The sequence below is a fragment of the Pristis pectinata genome, chromosome 5, assembly GCF_009764475.1.
Source record: "Pristis pectinata isolate sPriPec2 chromosome 5, sPriPec2.1.pri, whole genome shotgun sequence".
NCBI lineage: Eukaryota > Metazoa > Chordata > Chondrichthyes > Rhinopristiformes > Pristidae > Pristis > Pristis pectinata.
This window is the reverse complement of record NC_067409.1, coordinates 3,261,085-3,279,213: the sequence shown is the minus strand read 5'-3', so window position 1 is coordinate 3,279,213 and position 18,129 is coordinate 3,261,085.

Here is an 18,129-nt window from a genome sequence, read left to right as displayed (position 1 = left end):
TCAGTACTTTCATCGAGCTGAATCGCAAATCTGCCTTGCTGAAGACGTGCTATCAGCTGGCTTTGTATATCTTCCGCCATATCGCCAGTTCTTCTGCTTACTGTGTTATCAGACAGTGGAATGGCTTTTGGTTTTTGACTGGATTCTTTTCCCAGTACAATGTCACACGTATCTACTGCTGCAGGCGGTATAAGCTCTTCTCCAATTGTGTGAGGCTTCCTGGAACTTGCTATTCGTAATGCTACCAAATATGATGCACAAAGAGCCTTCTCATTTACAGTGGCGCAGGCTGTCATTTTGCCTTTCTGCTTGAGGTACAGCTCTTTTTGCCGCTCAAAATATTCCTTCGGCTTACTGGCAATTTCTGGATGCACTGTTGTTAAATGGCGCTTCAATTTCACTGGCTTCATTGCATCGTTGGACAGTGTTTGCAAACACACAACACAAAGACGTTGTTCCGCATTTGTCCCCACTGTGATGAAGCCATATGAAATGTATTCTGGATCGTACTTGTGTTGTTTTCTCTTTCTGTCACCCTTATCCCCTTCGTCATCAGAATCTTCCGGTTTCTGGTCAGCTTTTCTCTTCAGAAATTTCTCCATACACCCAGCAATACACGCTGGACAGTTTAATTACTATTACTGATAAACAAAATTATCAAACTAATCTAAAATTTACACGCTTGTGCACTTTTTGTTTAACAGTGATGTCACTGTGACGTAAATGCACGGTAAGTAAGCAATATTATTAAGGCACACCAACGACGTTACTCAGTCTCGCTAACACTACAGTGCACAACAGAATAGTAGTGAGTAGTGAACACTACTGACTACACAAATCGAACATTAAGCGGCAGCTTACCAGAAGGGAACACTGTCTAAGTCTCTAAGATTGTCGCCTATAACAGATAGAACAGATATGGCCGATTTTCTGAATAGTGGAAACCTGGAGCAAGCAAGTAAGCTACGTCTTTGTAACAGGTTGCTTTTCCATTTTTTTTGGCTTGCTCGCAGACCCCCTGGCAACCCGTTGCGGACCCTAGGGTCCGCAGACCACAATTTGAAAACCTCTGCACTAGGGGACCGTTCAATAGTCTTATAACAGCAGGATAGAAGCTGTCCTTGAACCATAGAACCATACAGCACAAAACAGGCCCTTCGGCCCACCATGTTGTGCCGTCCATCAAACCACCCTCACACTACCTAACCCCTTCCTCCCGCATATCCCCCATCCCACACTCCTCCATATGCCTATCCAACAAGCTCTTGAACCTGTTCAATGTATCTGCCTCCACCACCACCCCAGGCAGTGCATTCCATGCACCAACCACTCTCTGGGCGAAAAACCTCCCTCTGACATCTCCCCTGAACCTCCCACCCATAACCTTAAAGCCATGACCTCTCGTCTTGAGTATTGGTGCCCTGGGAAGGAGGCGCTGACTGTCTACTCTATCTATTCCTCTCAATATTTTATATACCTCTATCATGTCTCCTCTCATCCTCCTCCTTTCCAGTGAATAAAGCCCTAGCACCTTAAGCCTCTCCTCATATTCAATACTCTCTAATCCAGGCAGCATCCTGGTAAATCTCCTCTGCACCCTCTCCAACGCCTCCACATCCTTCCTACAATGAGGCCACCAGAACTGAACACAGTACTCTAAGTGTGGCCTAACTAGAGTTTTGTAAAGCTGCATCATCACCTCGCGGCTCTTAAACTCAATCCCGTGATTTATGAAAGCCAACATCCCATTGGCCTTCTTAACTGCTCTTTCCACCTGTGAGGCAACTTTCAGTGAACTGTGAATATGAACCCCCAGATCCCTCTGCTCCTCTACACTGCCAAGTACCTTGCCATTTACTCAGTACTCTGCCCTGGAGTTTGTCCTTCCAAAGTGTACCACCACACACTTCTCCGGATTGAACTCCATCTGCCACTTGTCAGCCCAGCTCTGCAGCCTATCAATATCCCTCTGTAAGCTCCGACAGCCCTCCACACTATCCACAACACCACCTATCTTAGTGTCGTCCGCAAACTTACTAACCCAGCCCTCCACCCCCTCGTCGAAGTCATCTATAAATATCACAAAAAGTAGAGGTCCCAGAACCGATCCCTGCAGGACACCTAGTCACCGTCAGAGTCTGGTGGTACTGCTGCCAGACCATCATGCTGCTCCAACCGCTCAGTTTCCCCAACAGGTCGGGCAGCATGTGTGGAACTAGAAGCAGAGACAATGTTCCAGGGAGAAGACCCCACCATGTATTCCAGCCAGTGCAGTAGATTTGAAACGTGATGCTTACTCTGCTGGAGAGATGGAAGGTTGAACAGAAGTGACAGCCACAGAGTAGGAATAAAGTCACCAGCACGGGCGAATTTCCCGCACTCACCTGCGTGGCGCCGGCGTCGACAGTAACTCCGCATAATCTGCCTCTGTGCAAGACAGCCGTCCCTTTAAATAGGGTTCCCGACTTACAGGCTTCCTCCTGGGTCCTACTGCCCAACTGCATTACATTGCTTCAACGGGGAATGAGTTTTAAACGGAATCTCTGTGTACAATCCCTGGTTATCTGTATTGAAAGGCAACAGTTATCTTTGCAAATGTGATGTTTTATGTTCTGTTGCTCGGGTGAAACTCTCTGCTTGCAGAGTTTCCTCACCATTGCTTTGACTTTGGAAGCGCATTTCGCTGTTCGTGGGGACACAGGTGCGAGGACCCATAACCAAACAGGGTACCAGGAGAATTCCTCTTTACCCAGCACGTTACTGTGATGTGGAGTTTGCAATCTGAGGGGGATGGTGCGAGCAGATTCAACAGCAACGGGATAAATGCTTCAGGAGCGGGAGAATAACAGTGCCGGCGGGCACTAGGACCCAGAGAGAGAGCAGGGCGTGAAGTAAGGACTGAACTCCTGCCAGTCGGGGAAGGCGTGAAATACGAAGCGAAGAGAAATCGAAACTCTTCAGCCAAATAGAAACTGACCTGCAGCGCTACACAAACATTTCCAGCTACCAAACACCAGTCCAGCTCACTTCCCTGTATCTTCTGGACCGTGTCAATATTGGCAGATTTGCCAGCCTCAAAGGGATTCAGATGGACAAAATTCTGCTTAAATAAACCATCACAATCTCCATTAATCCCCACACAGCAGTGGTCATGGAATAAATCAAGAAATTAGAAGTGCATATAAATTGGTAAATTGCTTTTATTATTGTAAATGTAGGGAGGTACAGTAGAAAAATGTGCCTTGTATACCGTTCGTACAGATCAATTCATTAGACAGTGCATTGAGGTAGTACAGGGTAAAACAATACAGAATGCAGAATGAAGTGTTACAGTTACAGAGAAAGTGCAGTGCAGGCAGACAATAAGGTGCAAGGGTCGGCATGGTAGTGCAGCAGTTTGTGTAACGCTATTAAGTCAGAGTACAGGAAGGAGATAGAGAGCTTAGTGGAATGGTGTCATGACAACAACCTTTCCCTCAATGTCAACAAAACAAAGGAGCTGGTCATTGACTTCAGGAAAGGGGGTGGTGTACATGCACCTGTCTACATCAATGGTGCTGAGGTCAAGAGGGTTGAGAGCTTCAAGTTCCTGGGAGTGAACATCACCAACAGCCTGTCCTGGTCAAATCACATAGATGCCATGGCCAAGGAAGTTCATCGGCACCTCTACTTCCTCAGGAGGCTAAAGAAATTCCGTTTGTCCCCTTTGACATCAACTTTTATCGATGCACCATAGAAAGCATCCTATCTGGATGCATCATAGCTTGGTATGGCAACTGCTCTGCCCAGGACCGCAAGAAACCTCAGACAGTCGTGGACACAGCCCAGGGCATTATGGACATCAGCCTCCCCTCCTTGGATTCTGTCTTTACCCCTCACTGTCTTGGTGAAGCAGCCAGCATAATTGAAGACCCCACCCACCCAGGTCATTCTCTCTTCTCTCCTCTTCCATCGGGTAGAAGATACAGGAGCCTGAGGGCACGTACCACCAGACTGAAGGACAGCTTCTACCCCACTGTGATAAGACTATTGAATAGTTCCCTTATACAATGAGATGGACCATGATCTACCTTGCTGTGACCTTGCACCTTATTGCACTGCACTTTCTCTGTAGCTGTGACACTTTACTCTGTACTGTTATTGTTTTTACCTCTACTACATCAATGCACTCTGTACTAACTCAATGTAACTGCACTGTGTAATGAATTGACCTGTACGATCGGTTTGTAAGACAAGTTTTTCACTGTACCTCAGTACAAGTGACAATAATAAACCAATACCAATTACAGCACCAGCAACCAAGGTTGAATTCCAGCCGCTGTCTGTAAGGAGTTTGTATGTTCTCCCCGTGTCTGTGTGGGTTTCTTCTGGGTGCTCCGGTTTCCTCCCACATTCCAAAGATGTGCCAGTTAGGAAGTTGTGGGCCTGCTATGTTGGCACCAGAAGCACAGCAACACTTGCAGGCTGCCCCCAGAACACTCTACGCAAAAGATGCATTTCACTGTGTTTCGATGTACATGTGACTAATAAAGAAATCTTATAACTAGGTAGATTGTGAGGTCAAACATCCATTTTATCATATTAGGGGGCCATTCAATAGTCTTACAACAGCAGGATAGAAGGTGTCCTTGAGCCCAGTGATACGTGCTTTCAGGCTTTTATATCTTCTGCCCAATTGGGCCGGGGGGGGGGCTAGAAGAAGAGAGAATGTCCAGGGTGGGTGGGGTCTTTGTGTCACAATGTCGAGTGAAGAACCCAAATGTGGTGCACTGGTAGGAGATTGGAGTCGGGATGCTTCCTCAGAACCGAACGCAGGCGGCGACCGGAAGGAATCTTGCCTCAGGGCTCTTGAGGCAGAGTCCCAACACAGAAACTGGATATCCTAAGAGGAACAGCAAAACCAGGACTGCTCTAGAGTTGACCGCTCTAAGCAGCCAGGAGACACAGTATACTCAAAGGTTGACCAATACCCTGGCAACTAGTGCTAGTGAAGCCAGGGTACTTATGCTAGTCTCCTGATGGGGCTCAGGTGTGTGTCGTTATGCGATCAGTAGTGCATGGAAACCATGTGCTGCACAACAAGGCCCCATGAATGGAGCCGAATCAAGGGCCAGCACTCAGAACCATGACACTTTGATTATGCCGGCTGCTTTCCCGAGGCAGTGAGAAGTGTAGACAGAGTCCACGGAGGGGAGGCTGGTTTCCATGATGTGTTGGGGTGTGTCCACAACTCTCTGCAGTTTGTTGCTGTCTCGGGCAGTGCAGTTGCCGTGATGCACCCGGATAGGATGCTTTCTGTGGTGATAACAGGGTAATACAATAAATAGAGGAGACTTTACACATATGCAGCATGAAAACAGGCCCTTCAGCCCACTGTGTCTGTACAGACCATCAAGAACCCGATTATTACTAACCCTACAGCAACACTATTTTTCTTTCATTGAGTCATACAGCAAGGAAACAGGCCTTCCCGTCCAACTTGTGTGCACCAACCAAGGGGCCTTCCTGAGCCAGTCCCATTTACTTGCGTTTGTCCCATATCCCTCTAAACCTTTCCTGTCTATGTACCTGTCCAAGTGTCTGTTAAATGTTGTAATTGTACCCACCTCTACCACTTCCTCTGGTGGGGAGGGGGGAGGAACAGAGGGGAGGGGGTAGCAGAAGTTAGAGAAATCGATGTTGATGCTGTCAGGTTGGTGACTACCAACACAACATGACCAGCACTGTGACGAGCACCAGCACTGATCCCAGTGGATCACCACTGGTCCCAGACCTCCAGGCTGAAAACAACCTCCACTACTACCACCCGACCCCTCAGGTTATACAGCTCAGAAACAGGCCATTCGGCCCACTGCATCCCTGCCAACCTCTTTGCCCATCTGCACGAATCCCATTTGCTTGCATTAGGACCTTGTCCTTCTGTGCCTCGCCTATTTGTTTGAACGTAATGCCTCTTGAACACAATAATTTTACCTGATTCCACTGCCTCTTCTGGAAGTGAGTTCCAGATATCAGCCAGTCTGTATGTAAAAAACTTTCCACACAGATCCACTTTAAAACTCTTTCCTCTCATCTTATACCTGTGCCCTTGTGGACGCTGAGGCAAGGCGAGGGTTAAGATAGCGTGCATGCAGAGGTGGTTTGCAGACAGTGTGCCGTTGAACCGAGGCAAGAAAAGTCACAGCCTGGAACCCGATTCCATCAGGCGCACCGAGGCAAGATAAGGATGCAAATGAAGAGTGCAAGGCACACACTAACTTTACTAACTCTAGGGCATTATTGGCCATTAACGTAGTTTCTCCTGGTTACTAACACCTGATTGGTATTTTATGTATGCAAATGAAGGATCGGTTTATTATTGTCACTTGTACAGTGAAAAACTTGTCTTGCATACTGATTGTACAGATCAATTCATTACACAGTGCAGTTACATTGAGTTAGTACAGAGTGCATTGAGGTAGTACAGGTAAAAAAAATAACAGTACAGAGTAAAGTGTCACAACTACAGAGAAAGTGCAGTGCAATAAGGTGCAAGGTCACAACAAGGTAGATCGTGTGGTCAGAGTCCATCTCATTGTATAAGGGAACTGTTCAATAGTCTTATCACAGTGGTTCTAAGGTGACCAAAGATTTCAATTGGTCAACATCTGCTTAAAAGGTCAACTCTTTGTTCAAATTTTAGAATAGCTTGACAGGGGTTGGGCTGCTCTCCCTGTGCAGAAGTAAAATGAAGTGTGATTGCGGAATGCGTGCAAGTTGTCAGATCCAGTTGATATCGGTGATGACACCTTCATATTTTTTGATATCCCTACCATGGGAAAATGATTCTATCCACCATGTCTATGCCTCTCACAAACCCATGCAAGGCAGATTCAGTAAATGCAACAAACAATCTGCTGGAGGAAGTCAGCGGGTTGAGTAGCGTCTGTCGGAGGAAAGAGATTGTCGACGTTTCGGGTCGAAACCCTGCATCAGGTCCTGATGTGACCCAGGTCCTGATGCAGGGATTTTACCTGAAACATCGACAGTTCCTTTCCTCCCACAGATGCTGCCTGATCCACTGAGTTCCCCCAGCAGATCGTTTGTTCTCCAGATTCCAACATCTGCAGTCTCCTGTGTGTTCATAATAGTTGGTTTTCTAGATCATTACATTGACAAAGCAATGAGTGAACAGGCCATTTCTGATCTACTATTGTGCAAGGAGAAAGGGTTAATGAATAATCCCTGATGTCGGGTCTTGACAGGAAACACCAACCATTCCCCTGCCTGACCTGCTGAGTTCCTCCAGCACTTTTTGCTTCAGATTCCAGTACCTGCCATCTCCTGTATCTGCATTAAAAATAGTGGACTTTCTTTGTTCTAATCGTGTTCTTTCTTGTATAAGGTCATAGTCATAGAGTCATACAGCGCGGAAACAGGCCCTTAGGCCCAACGGTCCATGCTGACCAAGAAGTATAATTATGACTTTGTATAATTTATGTTTTTCTTCTGAATGTCATGTGTCTGATGCCATGTACCTGTGATGCTGCTGCAAGTAAGTTTTTCATTGCACCTATGCACATGATAATAAACTCGACGTTGACTTTTTACTAACTTGGTAGATATGGGGTCTTGAGTGAAGAGCATGGCTTTAATTTGATTCAGTTTTTCAAGGAGGTGACGAGGGTGATTGATGAAGGTAGAGCTGTGGATGTTGTCTACATGGATTTTAGTAAGGCATTTGACAAGGTCCCTCACGGGAGGCTCATCCAGAAGATTAAGATGCATGGGATCCACAGTGAATTAGCCATTTGGATTCAGAATTGGCTTGCCCATAGAAGGGCAATGGTTGACAGGACTTATTCTGGCTGGAGGTCTGTGACCGGTGGTGTTCTGCAGGGATGCACTGGGACCCCTGCTGTTTGTGATGTATATAAATGACCTGGATGAAAATGTACATGGGTTGGTTAGTAAGTTTGCAAATGATACGAAGATTGGTGGTGGTGTGGATGGTGTAGAAGATTGGCAAAGCATCCAGTGGGATAGAGATCAGTTGCAGATATGGGCAGAGAAATGGCAGATGGAGTTCAACTCGGCCAAATGTGAGATTTTGCACTTTGGGAGATCAAATGTAAAGAGACGGTACACTGTTAATGGCAGGACCCCTAACAGTGTTGATGTAGAGAGGGATCTTGGGGGTTAAGTTCATAGCTCCCTGAAAGTGGCTGCAGAGGTTGATAGGGCGGTAAAGAAAGTGTACGGCATGCTTGTCTTTATTAGTTGAGGCACTGAGTTCAAGAGTCAGGAAGTTATGCTGCAGCTTTATAAAGCTCTGGTTAGGCCGTACGGAGTATTGCATTCAATTCTGGTCGCCCCATTACAGGAAGGATGTGGAGGCTTTGGAGAGGGTGCAGAAGAGGTTCACCAGGATGCTGCCTGGATTAGAGGGCATGAGCTATAAGGAGAGGTTGGACAAACGGGTTGTTTTCTCTGGAGCGGCAGAGGCTGATGGGAGACCTGATAGAGATTTATAAGATTATGAGAGGCATAGGTAGAGTAGACAGTCGGTACCTTTATCCCAGGGTTGAAATGTCTAATACCAGAGGGCATGCATTTATGGTGAGAGGGGGTAAGTTCAAAGCAGATGTGTGGGGCCAGAGTGGTGGGTGCCTGGAATGCGCTGCCAGTGGTGGTGGTGGTGGTGGAGGCAAATATGATAGGGGCGTTCAAGAGGCTCTTAGATAGGCACATGGATGTGCAGGGAATGGAGGGATATGGACATTGTGTAGGCAGAAGGGATTAGTTTAGTTGGGCATTTGATTACTAATTTAGTTCATTCATGGGCCGAAGGGCCTGTTCCTGTGCTGTACTGCTCTATGTTCTGGAAAGCAGAATGGAGTGTTACAGTTACAGAGAAAGTGCAGTGCAGGCAGACAATAAGGTGAAGGGCCTTAACGAGATAGATTGTGAGGTCAAGAGATCATTTTATCGTACTAGGGGAGCATTCAATGGTCTTATAACATCATCAGAAGTTAATGCAAACCCCTGAGATTACACTGGGGATTGAAGAAGGGGCAGTGAAATTAAACAAAGAGACATGTTGGGTCTCCCTTCACAGAAGACACAGACAATCTCACAGAAACGGAGAACAGTAGGTCCACAATGAATAATGAGTAAAAGGAAACTAACAAATGTAGACATATAGAACTGGAGAAATTGAAACCAAAACAGAATATGCTTGAATCACTAAGTGTGTCAAGCAGCTTTGAGGAAAGAGGAACAGAATTAATGTTTCAGGTCAAAAAACCTACAGCAGTTTATAAATTTTTACTTTCAAACTGGAAAAATGAATAGGACAGAAAGTCTATAAATCCATAGGACTTAGTGACCTGCATCCCACTATTTTTGAAAGAAGTGAGACACTGGAGGCACAGGTTGTTATTTTCCAGAACTCCATAGATAATAGAGGCATAAGACCATACAGCAGTTGTTGTCATAGAGCTACACAGCACAGTCATAGAGTCCTAGACCCATACAGCACAGAAACAAGCCTTTTGGCCACTCCTGTGTGTTCCCAACGCATGGCCTTGAGGTTCTCAGTACCATCCCGAATGCTCCTTCTCTAAGTGGGCAAAGCCTCCTTGAAGATGTTTAACATCCCCACTGACTTCCCGGGAACCTCTGGACCATGACCACTTAAAGAGGAGAAAGAGCATTTGGGATGGTACAGAGAACCTTGAGGCCATGTGTCGGGAACACACAGAGGCCCTGAGGGAGCACACCGCCTGACCCACCTAGTTCCATCCCATCAGTGCATGAGGCTGCAGTTCCCACATTGGCCTCAAGGGTCATCACAGAGCACACAGACCATGGTAAAAGCAAGTCATCCTCGATGCTGCGGGACTGCCTCAGGACAACGATGTGGAAGGGGCTTCAGGGGGATATTTAAACATTCAGGGAATGTTTAAAAGACATTTAGACAGGTATATGAATAAGAAAGGTTCAGAGGCTATGGGCCAAACACAGGCAAATGGGACGAGCTTGCATAGACATGCTGGGCCGAAGGGCCTGTTTCCATGCAGTATAACCCTATGACTCTAAGTAAATGTTCAATAACACGGCAGATGAGATGTAATGTGGAAAAACGCAAGGTCATCCACTGCGGTAGAAAGAGAGAAACCCAAAGTATTGTTTAAATGGTGAGAGGAAGACGTTGGTGTTCGGAGGTATCTGAGTGTCCTTGTACACAAATCACTGAGAGTTAACAAGTAGGTAACCCACTCTTCCCGAGTTCCTGCCCCATTTCCATCTGTCTAGCCAGGGTCTCTCTCCCTCTGAATCAGAATCAGGTTTATTATCACTAACATATGACGTGAAATGTGTTGTTTTGCGGCAGTAGTACAGTGCAAAGACATAAAATTACAATAGATTACAGAAATAAATAGTGCAAAAAATAGGAATAACGAGGTAGTGTTCATGGGTTCATGGACTGTTCAGAAATCTGACGGCGGAGGGGAAGAAGCTGTTTCTGAATCGTTGAGTGTGGGTCTTCAAGCTTCTGTACCTCCTCCCCGATGGTAGTATCGAGAAGAGGGCATGTCCCAGGTAGTGAGGGTCCTTAATGATGGAAGCCACCTTCTTGAGGCACAGCCTCTTGAAGATGTCCTCGACGGCAGGGAGGGTTGTGCCTGTGATGGAGCTGGATGAGTCTGCAACCCTCTGCAGCCTCTTGCGATCCTGTACATTGGAGCCTCCATACCAGGCGGTGATGCAACCAGTCAGAATGCTGTCCACCGAACATCTGTAGAAATTTGTAAGGGTCTTTGTCCACCTTTCCCATCACCCTCCCCAACCTGGTTCCACCCGCCCATCACCCACACACCTATCGACCTGGGTTTTTCTCCCCTGGTTCACCTTTCCTATTCCCTCCCTCACCTTGTTCCATCCCTCCGCAACCCACCCCACACCCCACACCCCCCCCCCCCAAATCTGGACAGTCAGAGACTTTTTCCCAGGGCAAAAATGGTTAACACGAGGGGACATTTTAAGGTGATTGGAGGAAGGTATAAGGGGGATGTCAGGGGTAAGTTTCTTTTACACAGAGAGTGGTGGGTGTGTGGAACGCACTGCCGGCAGAGGTTGTGGGGGCAGATACATTAGGGACATTTAAGACACTCTTAGATAGACACATGAATGACAGAGAAATGGGGGGCTATGTGGGAGGGAAGGGTTAGATAGATCTTAGAGCAGGATAAAATATTGGCACAACATTGTGGGCTGAAGGGACTGTACTGTGCTGCAATGTTCTATGTTCTTAACAATGGAAGTAGAAGCTGTCCTTGAGCCTGGTGATACATGCTGTCAGGCTTTTGTATCTTCTGCGCGATGGTGGTGGGGGGGGGGGTGGTGGGGGGGTTGCAGGTGGAGGAGGGAGAAAAGGGAATGTCCAAGGTGGGTGGGGTCTTTGATTATGCCGGCTGCTTTACCGAGGCAGCAAGAAGTGTAGACAGAGTCCATGGAGGGGAGGCTGGTTTCTGTGATGTGCTGAGCTGTGTCCACAACTCTCTGCAGTTTCTTGCGGTCCTGGGCAGAGCAGTTGATGCATCTGGATAGGATGCTTTCTATAGTGAATTGATAAAAGTTGGTGAGGTTCGATGGGGACACTCCAAATTTATTTAGCTTCCTGAGGAAGTAGAAGCGCTGGTGAGTTTTCTTGGCTGTGTCCAACCTTGTTGGCTGCATTTGCTGCTCTCGATTGGACCTCCTCTACATCAGCAAGACCAAGTGCAGAGACAGTGACCAGTTTGCAGATCACCTGTGCTGTATCCATAATGGCGATCTTGAGCTCGCAGTTCATGTCTCTTCAACTCCCCTTCCCATTCCCACATCGATCTGTCCATCCTCGTCCTTCTCCACTGCCACTGTGAGGCTGACCAGAAACTAGAAGAACAGCACCTTATATTCCACTCGGGTAGTCTACAACCCAATGGTCTGAACGTGGAATTTTCCAATCTCAGGTAACCCACTCTGCCTGTATTCCTTCCCCACTCTCCCACCAGTCCACCCAGGGTCTCTCTCCCTTAAGTTCACCTTTTCCATCCCCTCTCCCCCCACCCTTGTTACCCAGATTCATCACTGTCCTCCACCTGGTCCTATCTGCCCATCATCCCTTGCCATCTGGTTCCACCTATCACCTACCAGTCTCCGTCTCACCCTTCCCTCTCACTTCTATACACTGGCTATCATACCCCTCCACTCTCAGTCCTGATGCAGGGCCTCCATCCAGAACATCGACCATCCCTTTGACTCCACAGACGCTGCCTGACCTGCTGAGTTCTTCCAGCAGTTTGTTTTTCACTCCAGATTTCAGCTCCTGCAGTCTCCTGTGTGTCTTACACTGGCCTCAGCTCTTCTTCTGTGCCAGCTCCCCATAACCCTCAGTCTCTCGCTTTCAAATATTTATCTATCTCCACCTTAAATATATCTAATGATCTGGCCTCCCCCAGCCTTGGGGCAGAGAGTTCCAGATGTTCACCACTGAGAGAAGAAATTTCAACACACCTCAGTTTTAAATGACCGCCCCTTCATTTTGTCACTATGTCCCCTTGTTTGTGACTCTCCCACAAGAGAAAACATCCCAACATCTACCCTGTCATGTATCCTTAGGATCTCATTTGTTTGAATAAGATCACTCCTCATTTTTGCATCACGGTCTGGGACGGCAATTCGAATGCTCAGGAACGTAAGAAGCTGCAGGGAGCAGTGGACTTAGCCCAATACATCACGGGCACATCCCTCCCCACCATTGGGAGTATCTACAGGAGGCGCTGCCTCAAGAAGGCAACATCCATCATCAAAGATCCCCACCAACCGGGCCGTGCCATCTTCTTGCCGCTACCATCGGGCAGGAGGTACAGAAGCCTGAAGTCCCACACCACCAGGTTCAAGAACAGCTACTTCCCTTCAACCATTTAGTTCTTGAACCAACCGGCACAGCCCTAATCACTACAGTTTAGCAACACCATGACCACTTTGCTCTACAATGAACTTTTTTTTTGTTCTAATTGTGTTCTTTCTTGTAAAAATTGTGCATAATTTATGTTTAATTTATGTTTTTCTTGTGAATGCTGCTGCAGGTAAGTTTTTCACTGCACCTGTTCATACATGGACTTGTGCACATGACAATAAACTCGACATTGACTTTGACATCTTCTAAACTCCAAGGAGGACAGATACAAACAATCTAACCTTTCAATACGACAACCCTCTCATCCCAGGAATTAGTCTGGTGAATCTCCTTTGGACTGTCTCCAATGCCACTACATCCTTATCAAGGTGACAGGGTCAAAACTGTACACAGGTGTGGCTTCAATCGAACCTGTTCAATTGGAACAAATCCTCACTCTACTTAAACTCTAACACCTATACAATTAAGGTCAAGACACTGTTTGCCTTCTTAACTACTTGTTGGACCTGCCTGCCAATTTTTTGTGATTCATGCACCAGAACACCTCGATCCCTCTGAACTTCACCCATTTGCAGTTTCTCTCCATTTAGATAATGATCCCCCTTCTGATTCCCCTTGCCGAAGCCCATGATCTCACACTTCCCCACATTACACTCCATTTGTCAGGTTTTAGCCCAATCACTCAATCTATCCACATCCCCTTGCAGATCCTCTCACAGTGTGGAGCTCCATCACCGTCCCTCCCAGAGTGTGACCCTCCCTCTGTACCGCCCCTTTTTTTAATAATAAACGTTTATTCACTAAAAGCACTACAAAAGACAACCAGTGTCAATACACTACATCTAATACAGAAAAGAAGAAACTACGCAACGACATACTACGGTAGAGAATGCAAACTAATACTAACGAAACACACGCGATGCTACACCCATCAACGCGACACGCGACACTTCAAATAAGAATCGCGTTCGTACCGTCCACGACACACGCGATCCCGAGGGGCCCACCGAGTGCGGAACTCGGCTAGGGTGCCCGTGGAAACCGCGTGGTCCCTCTCTAAACGCACCCGCGCACGCACGTAAGCGCAGAAGATGGGCAGGCGGGCCGACCTGCCGGTACCCTTGGCCGCCCACCGCTGCGTCCCGTGGATGGCCAGCTTGGGCAGGCCCAGCAGGAGACCCACCAGGAGATCTGCCGCGCGCCCCTCCCCGCGCCGCACCGGGTGCCCATAGACCAACAGCGTCGGGCTGAAGTGCAACCAGAACTTCAGCAGCAGCCCCCGCAGATACTTGAAGAGGGGCTGCAACCTCTCGCACTCCGCGTACGCAAGGTACACCATCTCCTCCCGGTCGCAGAAGTGACAGGTGGCCGGGGTATCGGTGAACTGGCTCAAGAATCGGTTGCACGGCACGGCCCGGTGCAACACCCTCCACCCCAGGTCCCCGATGTACAGCGGGAGGACTCCCGCGTAGGGAGACCCCCACTGGGGACCGCCCTCGCCACCCGCTGGCAAGACGGACCGCCACGGCGTGTCCAGCTGGCAGACCAGGGCGAGGAAGTGAAAGGTGTGCAGGAGCAGCCCGTACAAGGACCGCCTCGGCGCCTCGCGGAACGGCACCTTCGGCGTGTCCTCCAGGCGGCTCAGGTTGTGCCGCGCCGCCTCCCGCAAGAGACGCCGGGCCCTGAGCCCGACCAGCAACTCCAGCGGGGCTGGCGCCGGTGCAACCAGAGGGGGAGTGGCCGCGCGCTCGCCGCACAACACCGCGCCCCACACCCGCATCAGATCCCGGTAGAACCTAGGCAGTTCCCGCAGGGCGGCTCAGCCGCCGCCCGCCGCCGGGAGACGCGCCCCCTCCTGGAGGCAGCGTCCCCGGCAGAGGAAGTAGGTGGCCAGCATGTGCCACCGCGGGGGGTGCTCCATGTACAGGTACCTCTGCAGCGCCCGGAGGCGGAGGGCCGCCAGCTGGGTGCACACGCACACCAGCGCCTGACCCCCCTCCGCCGACAGCAGACTCAGGACCGCCGCGGAGACCAAGTGCCTCTATCCGCCCCAGAAGAAGTCCGTCAACCTCCTCTGGGTGGTGGCGACGAAGACGTTGGGCGGCACCAGCGTGGCCAGCCGGTACCACAGCATGGAGGCCACCAGCTGGTTGATGACCAGCGCCCTGCCCCGGTACAAGATCGCCCGGAGCAGACCCAACCAGCGCCCCAGCCAGGCGAAGACTTTCGCCCCCAACTCCTGCCAGTTCACCGGCCAGGACCCCTCGGCCGGGGACAGGTAGACCCCCAGGTAGAGGAGGTGCGAGGTGCTCCACTTGAAGGGCCGCAGCTCCTCCGGCAGGGAGTCCGCCCGCCACGGCCCCACCAGCAGACCCGAACACTTTGCCCAGTTGATCCTGGCGGAGGACGCGGCCGAGTAGACCCGCTGGCACTCGCGCATCCTCCGCAGGTCTGCTGGGTCAGTGACCGCCAGGAGGACGTCGTTGGCGTAAGCCGAGAGGACGACCTCCGTCGCCGGCTCGCACAGCACCAGACCCGTCAGGCGCTTCCGAAGGAGGCACAGGAACGGTTCCGCGCAGACCGAGTACAACTGCCCTGACATGGGGCACCCCGACGCAGCCCCCTCCCGAAGCGAAAGGGCGCCGTCAAGGACCCGTTGACCTTGATGAGGCTCTCCGCGGTGGCGTACAGCAGCCGGACATGGCCCGCGAAGTGCAGCCCGAGCCCGAACGCGCGCAGAGTCCCGAACAGGTACCCGTGATCCACCCTGTCGAACGCCTTCTCCTGATCGAGGGAGAGAAAGGCGGCTGACGCCCCGGCCTCTCGGCACAGGTACATCAGGTCCCGGACAAGGTGGACGTTGTCCTGGATGGACCACCTAGGCCAGCACGGAGCCCAGACGATTGGCCATCACCCGGGCGAACACCTTGCACTTGGTGCAGAGGAGAGACACTGGGCGCCAGTTCCACAGACTGCGCAGATCCCCCTTCTTGGGCAGCAGGACCACGACTGCCCTGCGCCAAGAGAGGGCATCTCGCCCATCGCCAGGCTCTCCCCCAGCACCCTTGCGTAGTCTACCCCCAGGACGTCCCAAAAAGCCCGGAGGAACTCGACTGTCAGCCCCTCCAGCCCCGGGGCCTTGCCCTGCCGCAGCTGGTCCAGACTCAGGGGAGCCTCCAGCCGCTCGACAGCCTCGGGGCTGACTCGCGGCAGACCCCCCCACAGAGTCGCGCATGCCTCCTCGCTGGACGGATCAGGCGAGAACAGGGCCGCGTAAAACGCGTGGACCTCCCGGACGATTCCCGCCCGATCCGCGACCGAGGACCCGTCCTCCGCCAGCAGCTCCACGAGCTGCCTGCGGACACCCCGCCAGCGCTCCAGAGAGTAGAAGAAGGGCGAGGCGTGGTCCAGATCCCGCAGCATCTGGACCTGCGATCACATGTACGCGCCTCGGGTCCTTTCGAGCTGCAGGTCCCTCAGCGCTTCCTTCACTCCCTGGTACCTGCGCCAGAGGGGCGAGTCCTCGGCGGTCAGTCCCAGCCGAGACTCCAAGTTGAGCAGCTCCCTCTCGAGCCGCTCGATCTCGGACACCCGCCCCTTGGTCGCCCCCTGCGCGTATTCCTGGCAGAAGAGACGGACGTGGGCCTTGCCCACGTCCCACCAGAGCCTCAGGGAGGAGAAGCCCTTCAGGTCCTCCCGCCAAGCCTCCCAAAACAGGTGGAACGAATCCCGGAATCGCCAGTCGTCCAGCAGCCGGTTGTTGAAGTGCCAGTATGCGGACCCCGCCCTTGCGGGCCGCGGACTGAGCACCACCCACACCAGGCGGTGGTCCGAGCACGCCACCGGCTGCATGGAGGCCGCCGACACGCAGGAGACGTGCGTCTTGGACACGTATATCTGATCAATCCGGGAACCCCCTCCTCCCCCGGACCTCTGCGAGAAAGCACGGGAGTCCGGATGAAGGTTCCTCCAGACGTCGACTAGGTCGAAGGATCCCACCAGGTCCCGCAACAGCCGCACGGACGCGTGGCTACATTGGCGCCCGGAGCGATCCCTCTCCCCGAGGGTGCAGTTGAAGTCACCCCCGAGGATGACGCACTTGCCCCGATCGAAGGAGCCCACCAGGGCGGACACCTCCCGAAAAAGGCGCGCTTGTGTCGGGCCGAGCTCGGAAGCGTACATGTTGACGAAGTGCAACGGCACGCCGTCCGAGCGCACGGCCAGATGAAGCAGATGACCCGGCACCAGTTCCCGAACCTGCAATATCTCTGGCTGGAAGGTCGGGGCCAACAAGATCGCCACCCCGCTCGAAGTGGAGCTGAGGTGACTCATGTAGACCCCCCCGCGCCACTCCAGGAGCTAGGCGGACTCGTCTCCCGGAATGGTGCGGGTCTCCTGCAGGAAGCTCACCGTGTACCTCCCGTCCCACAGGACCGAGAGGTGGTGGAACCTGCGGAGAGACCCCCTGCCGCCATTGATGTTCAGGCTGGCGACGGTGACCCTCATGACGGCTGCGGTGTGCTCCCCCACCCACATTGCAGGTGGAAGGAGCAGGGCTCCCCGCCGAGCTCCCCCACACCTTACACCTAGCCGCTAGAACCTTCAGCAGGTTGTTGAACCTGCGCCTCTCTTTCCGGTCCAACGCCAACCCCCCCCCGCTCGAGGATGTCGTGGATAGAACGCACGACTCCCGGCAGATCCGCCCAGCTGGAGGCAGCCAGCTCGTCCCTGTGCTGCCGACCCCGGGTTTCCTCCAGGAACTCCTGGATCTCCACCACGGTGACGGGCTGCGACGTGGCACCGGGGACGAGGTAACCCTCCAGCTCGGCGTCAAAGGAATCCCCCTCGCCCTCACCGCCGCACCCCAAGCTCTTGTCATCCTCTGGGCAGTCACTGCTGCCGCCGGGCAACACGCCCGCCCCGGGCCGGGCCGGAGCCCCCCCCCAACGGTCCCACCCCGGGGGCGACCCCACCCCCAGGACCGGCGCCCGGAGGAGACTCCACTGCCCCCGGGCCCGGGAGCCCGGCCGGACCTCGGCCCCGAGGCGGGGCGGGACTGGACCCCCACACACCGTCACCGCCCCCCCCGGACGGGCGGCTCGCAGGCCTTCGCGGAGCTCGAACGGAGGACGCGGGTCGACGGGGCCTCTCCCAACGCCACACCCCGGTCTCCCCCCCCCGCC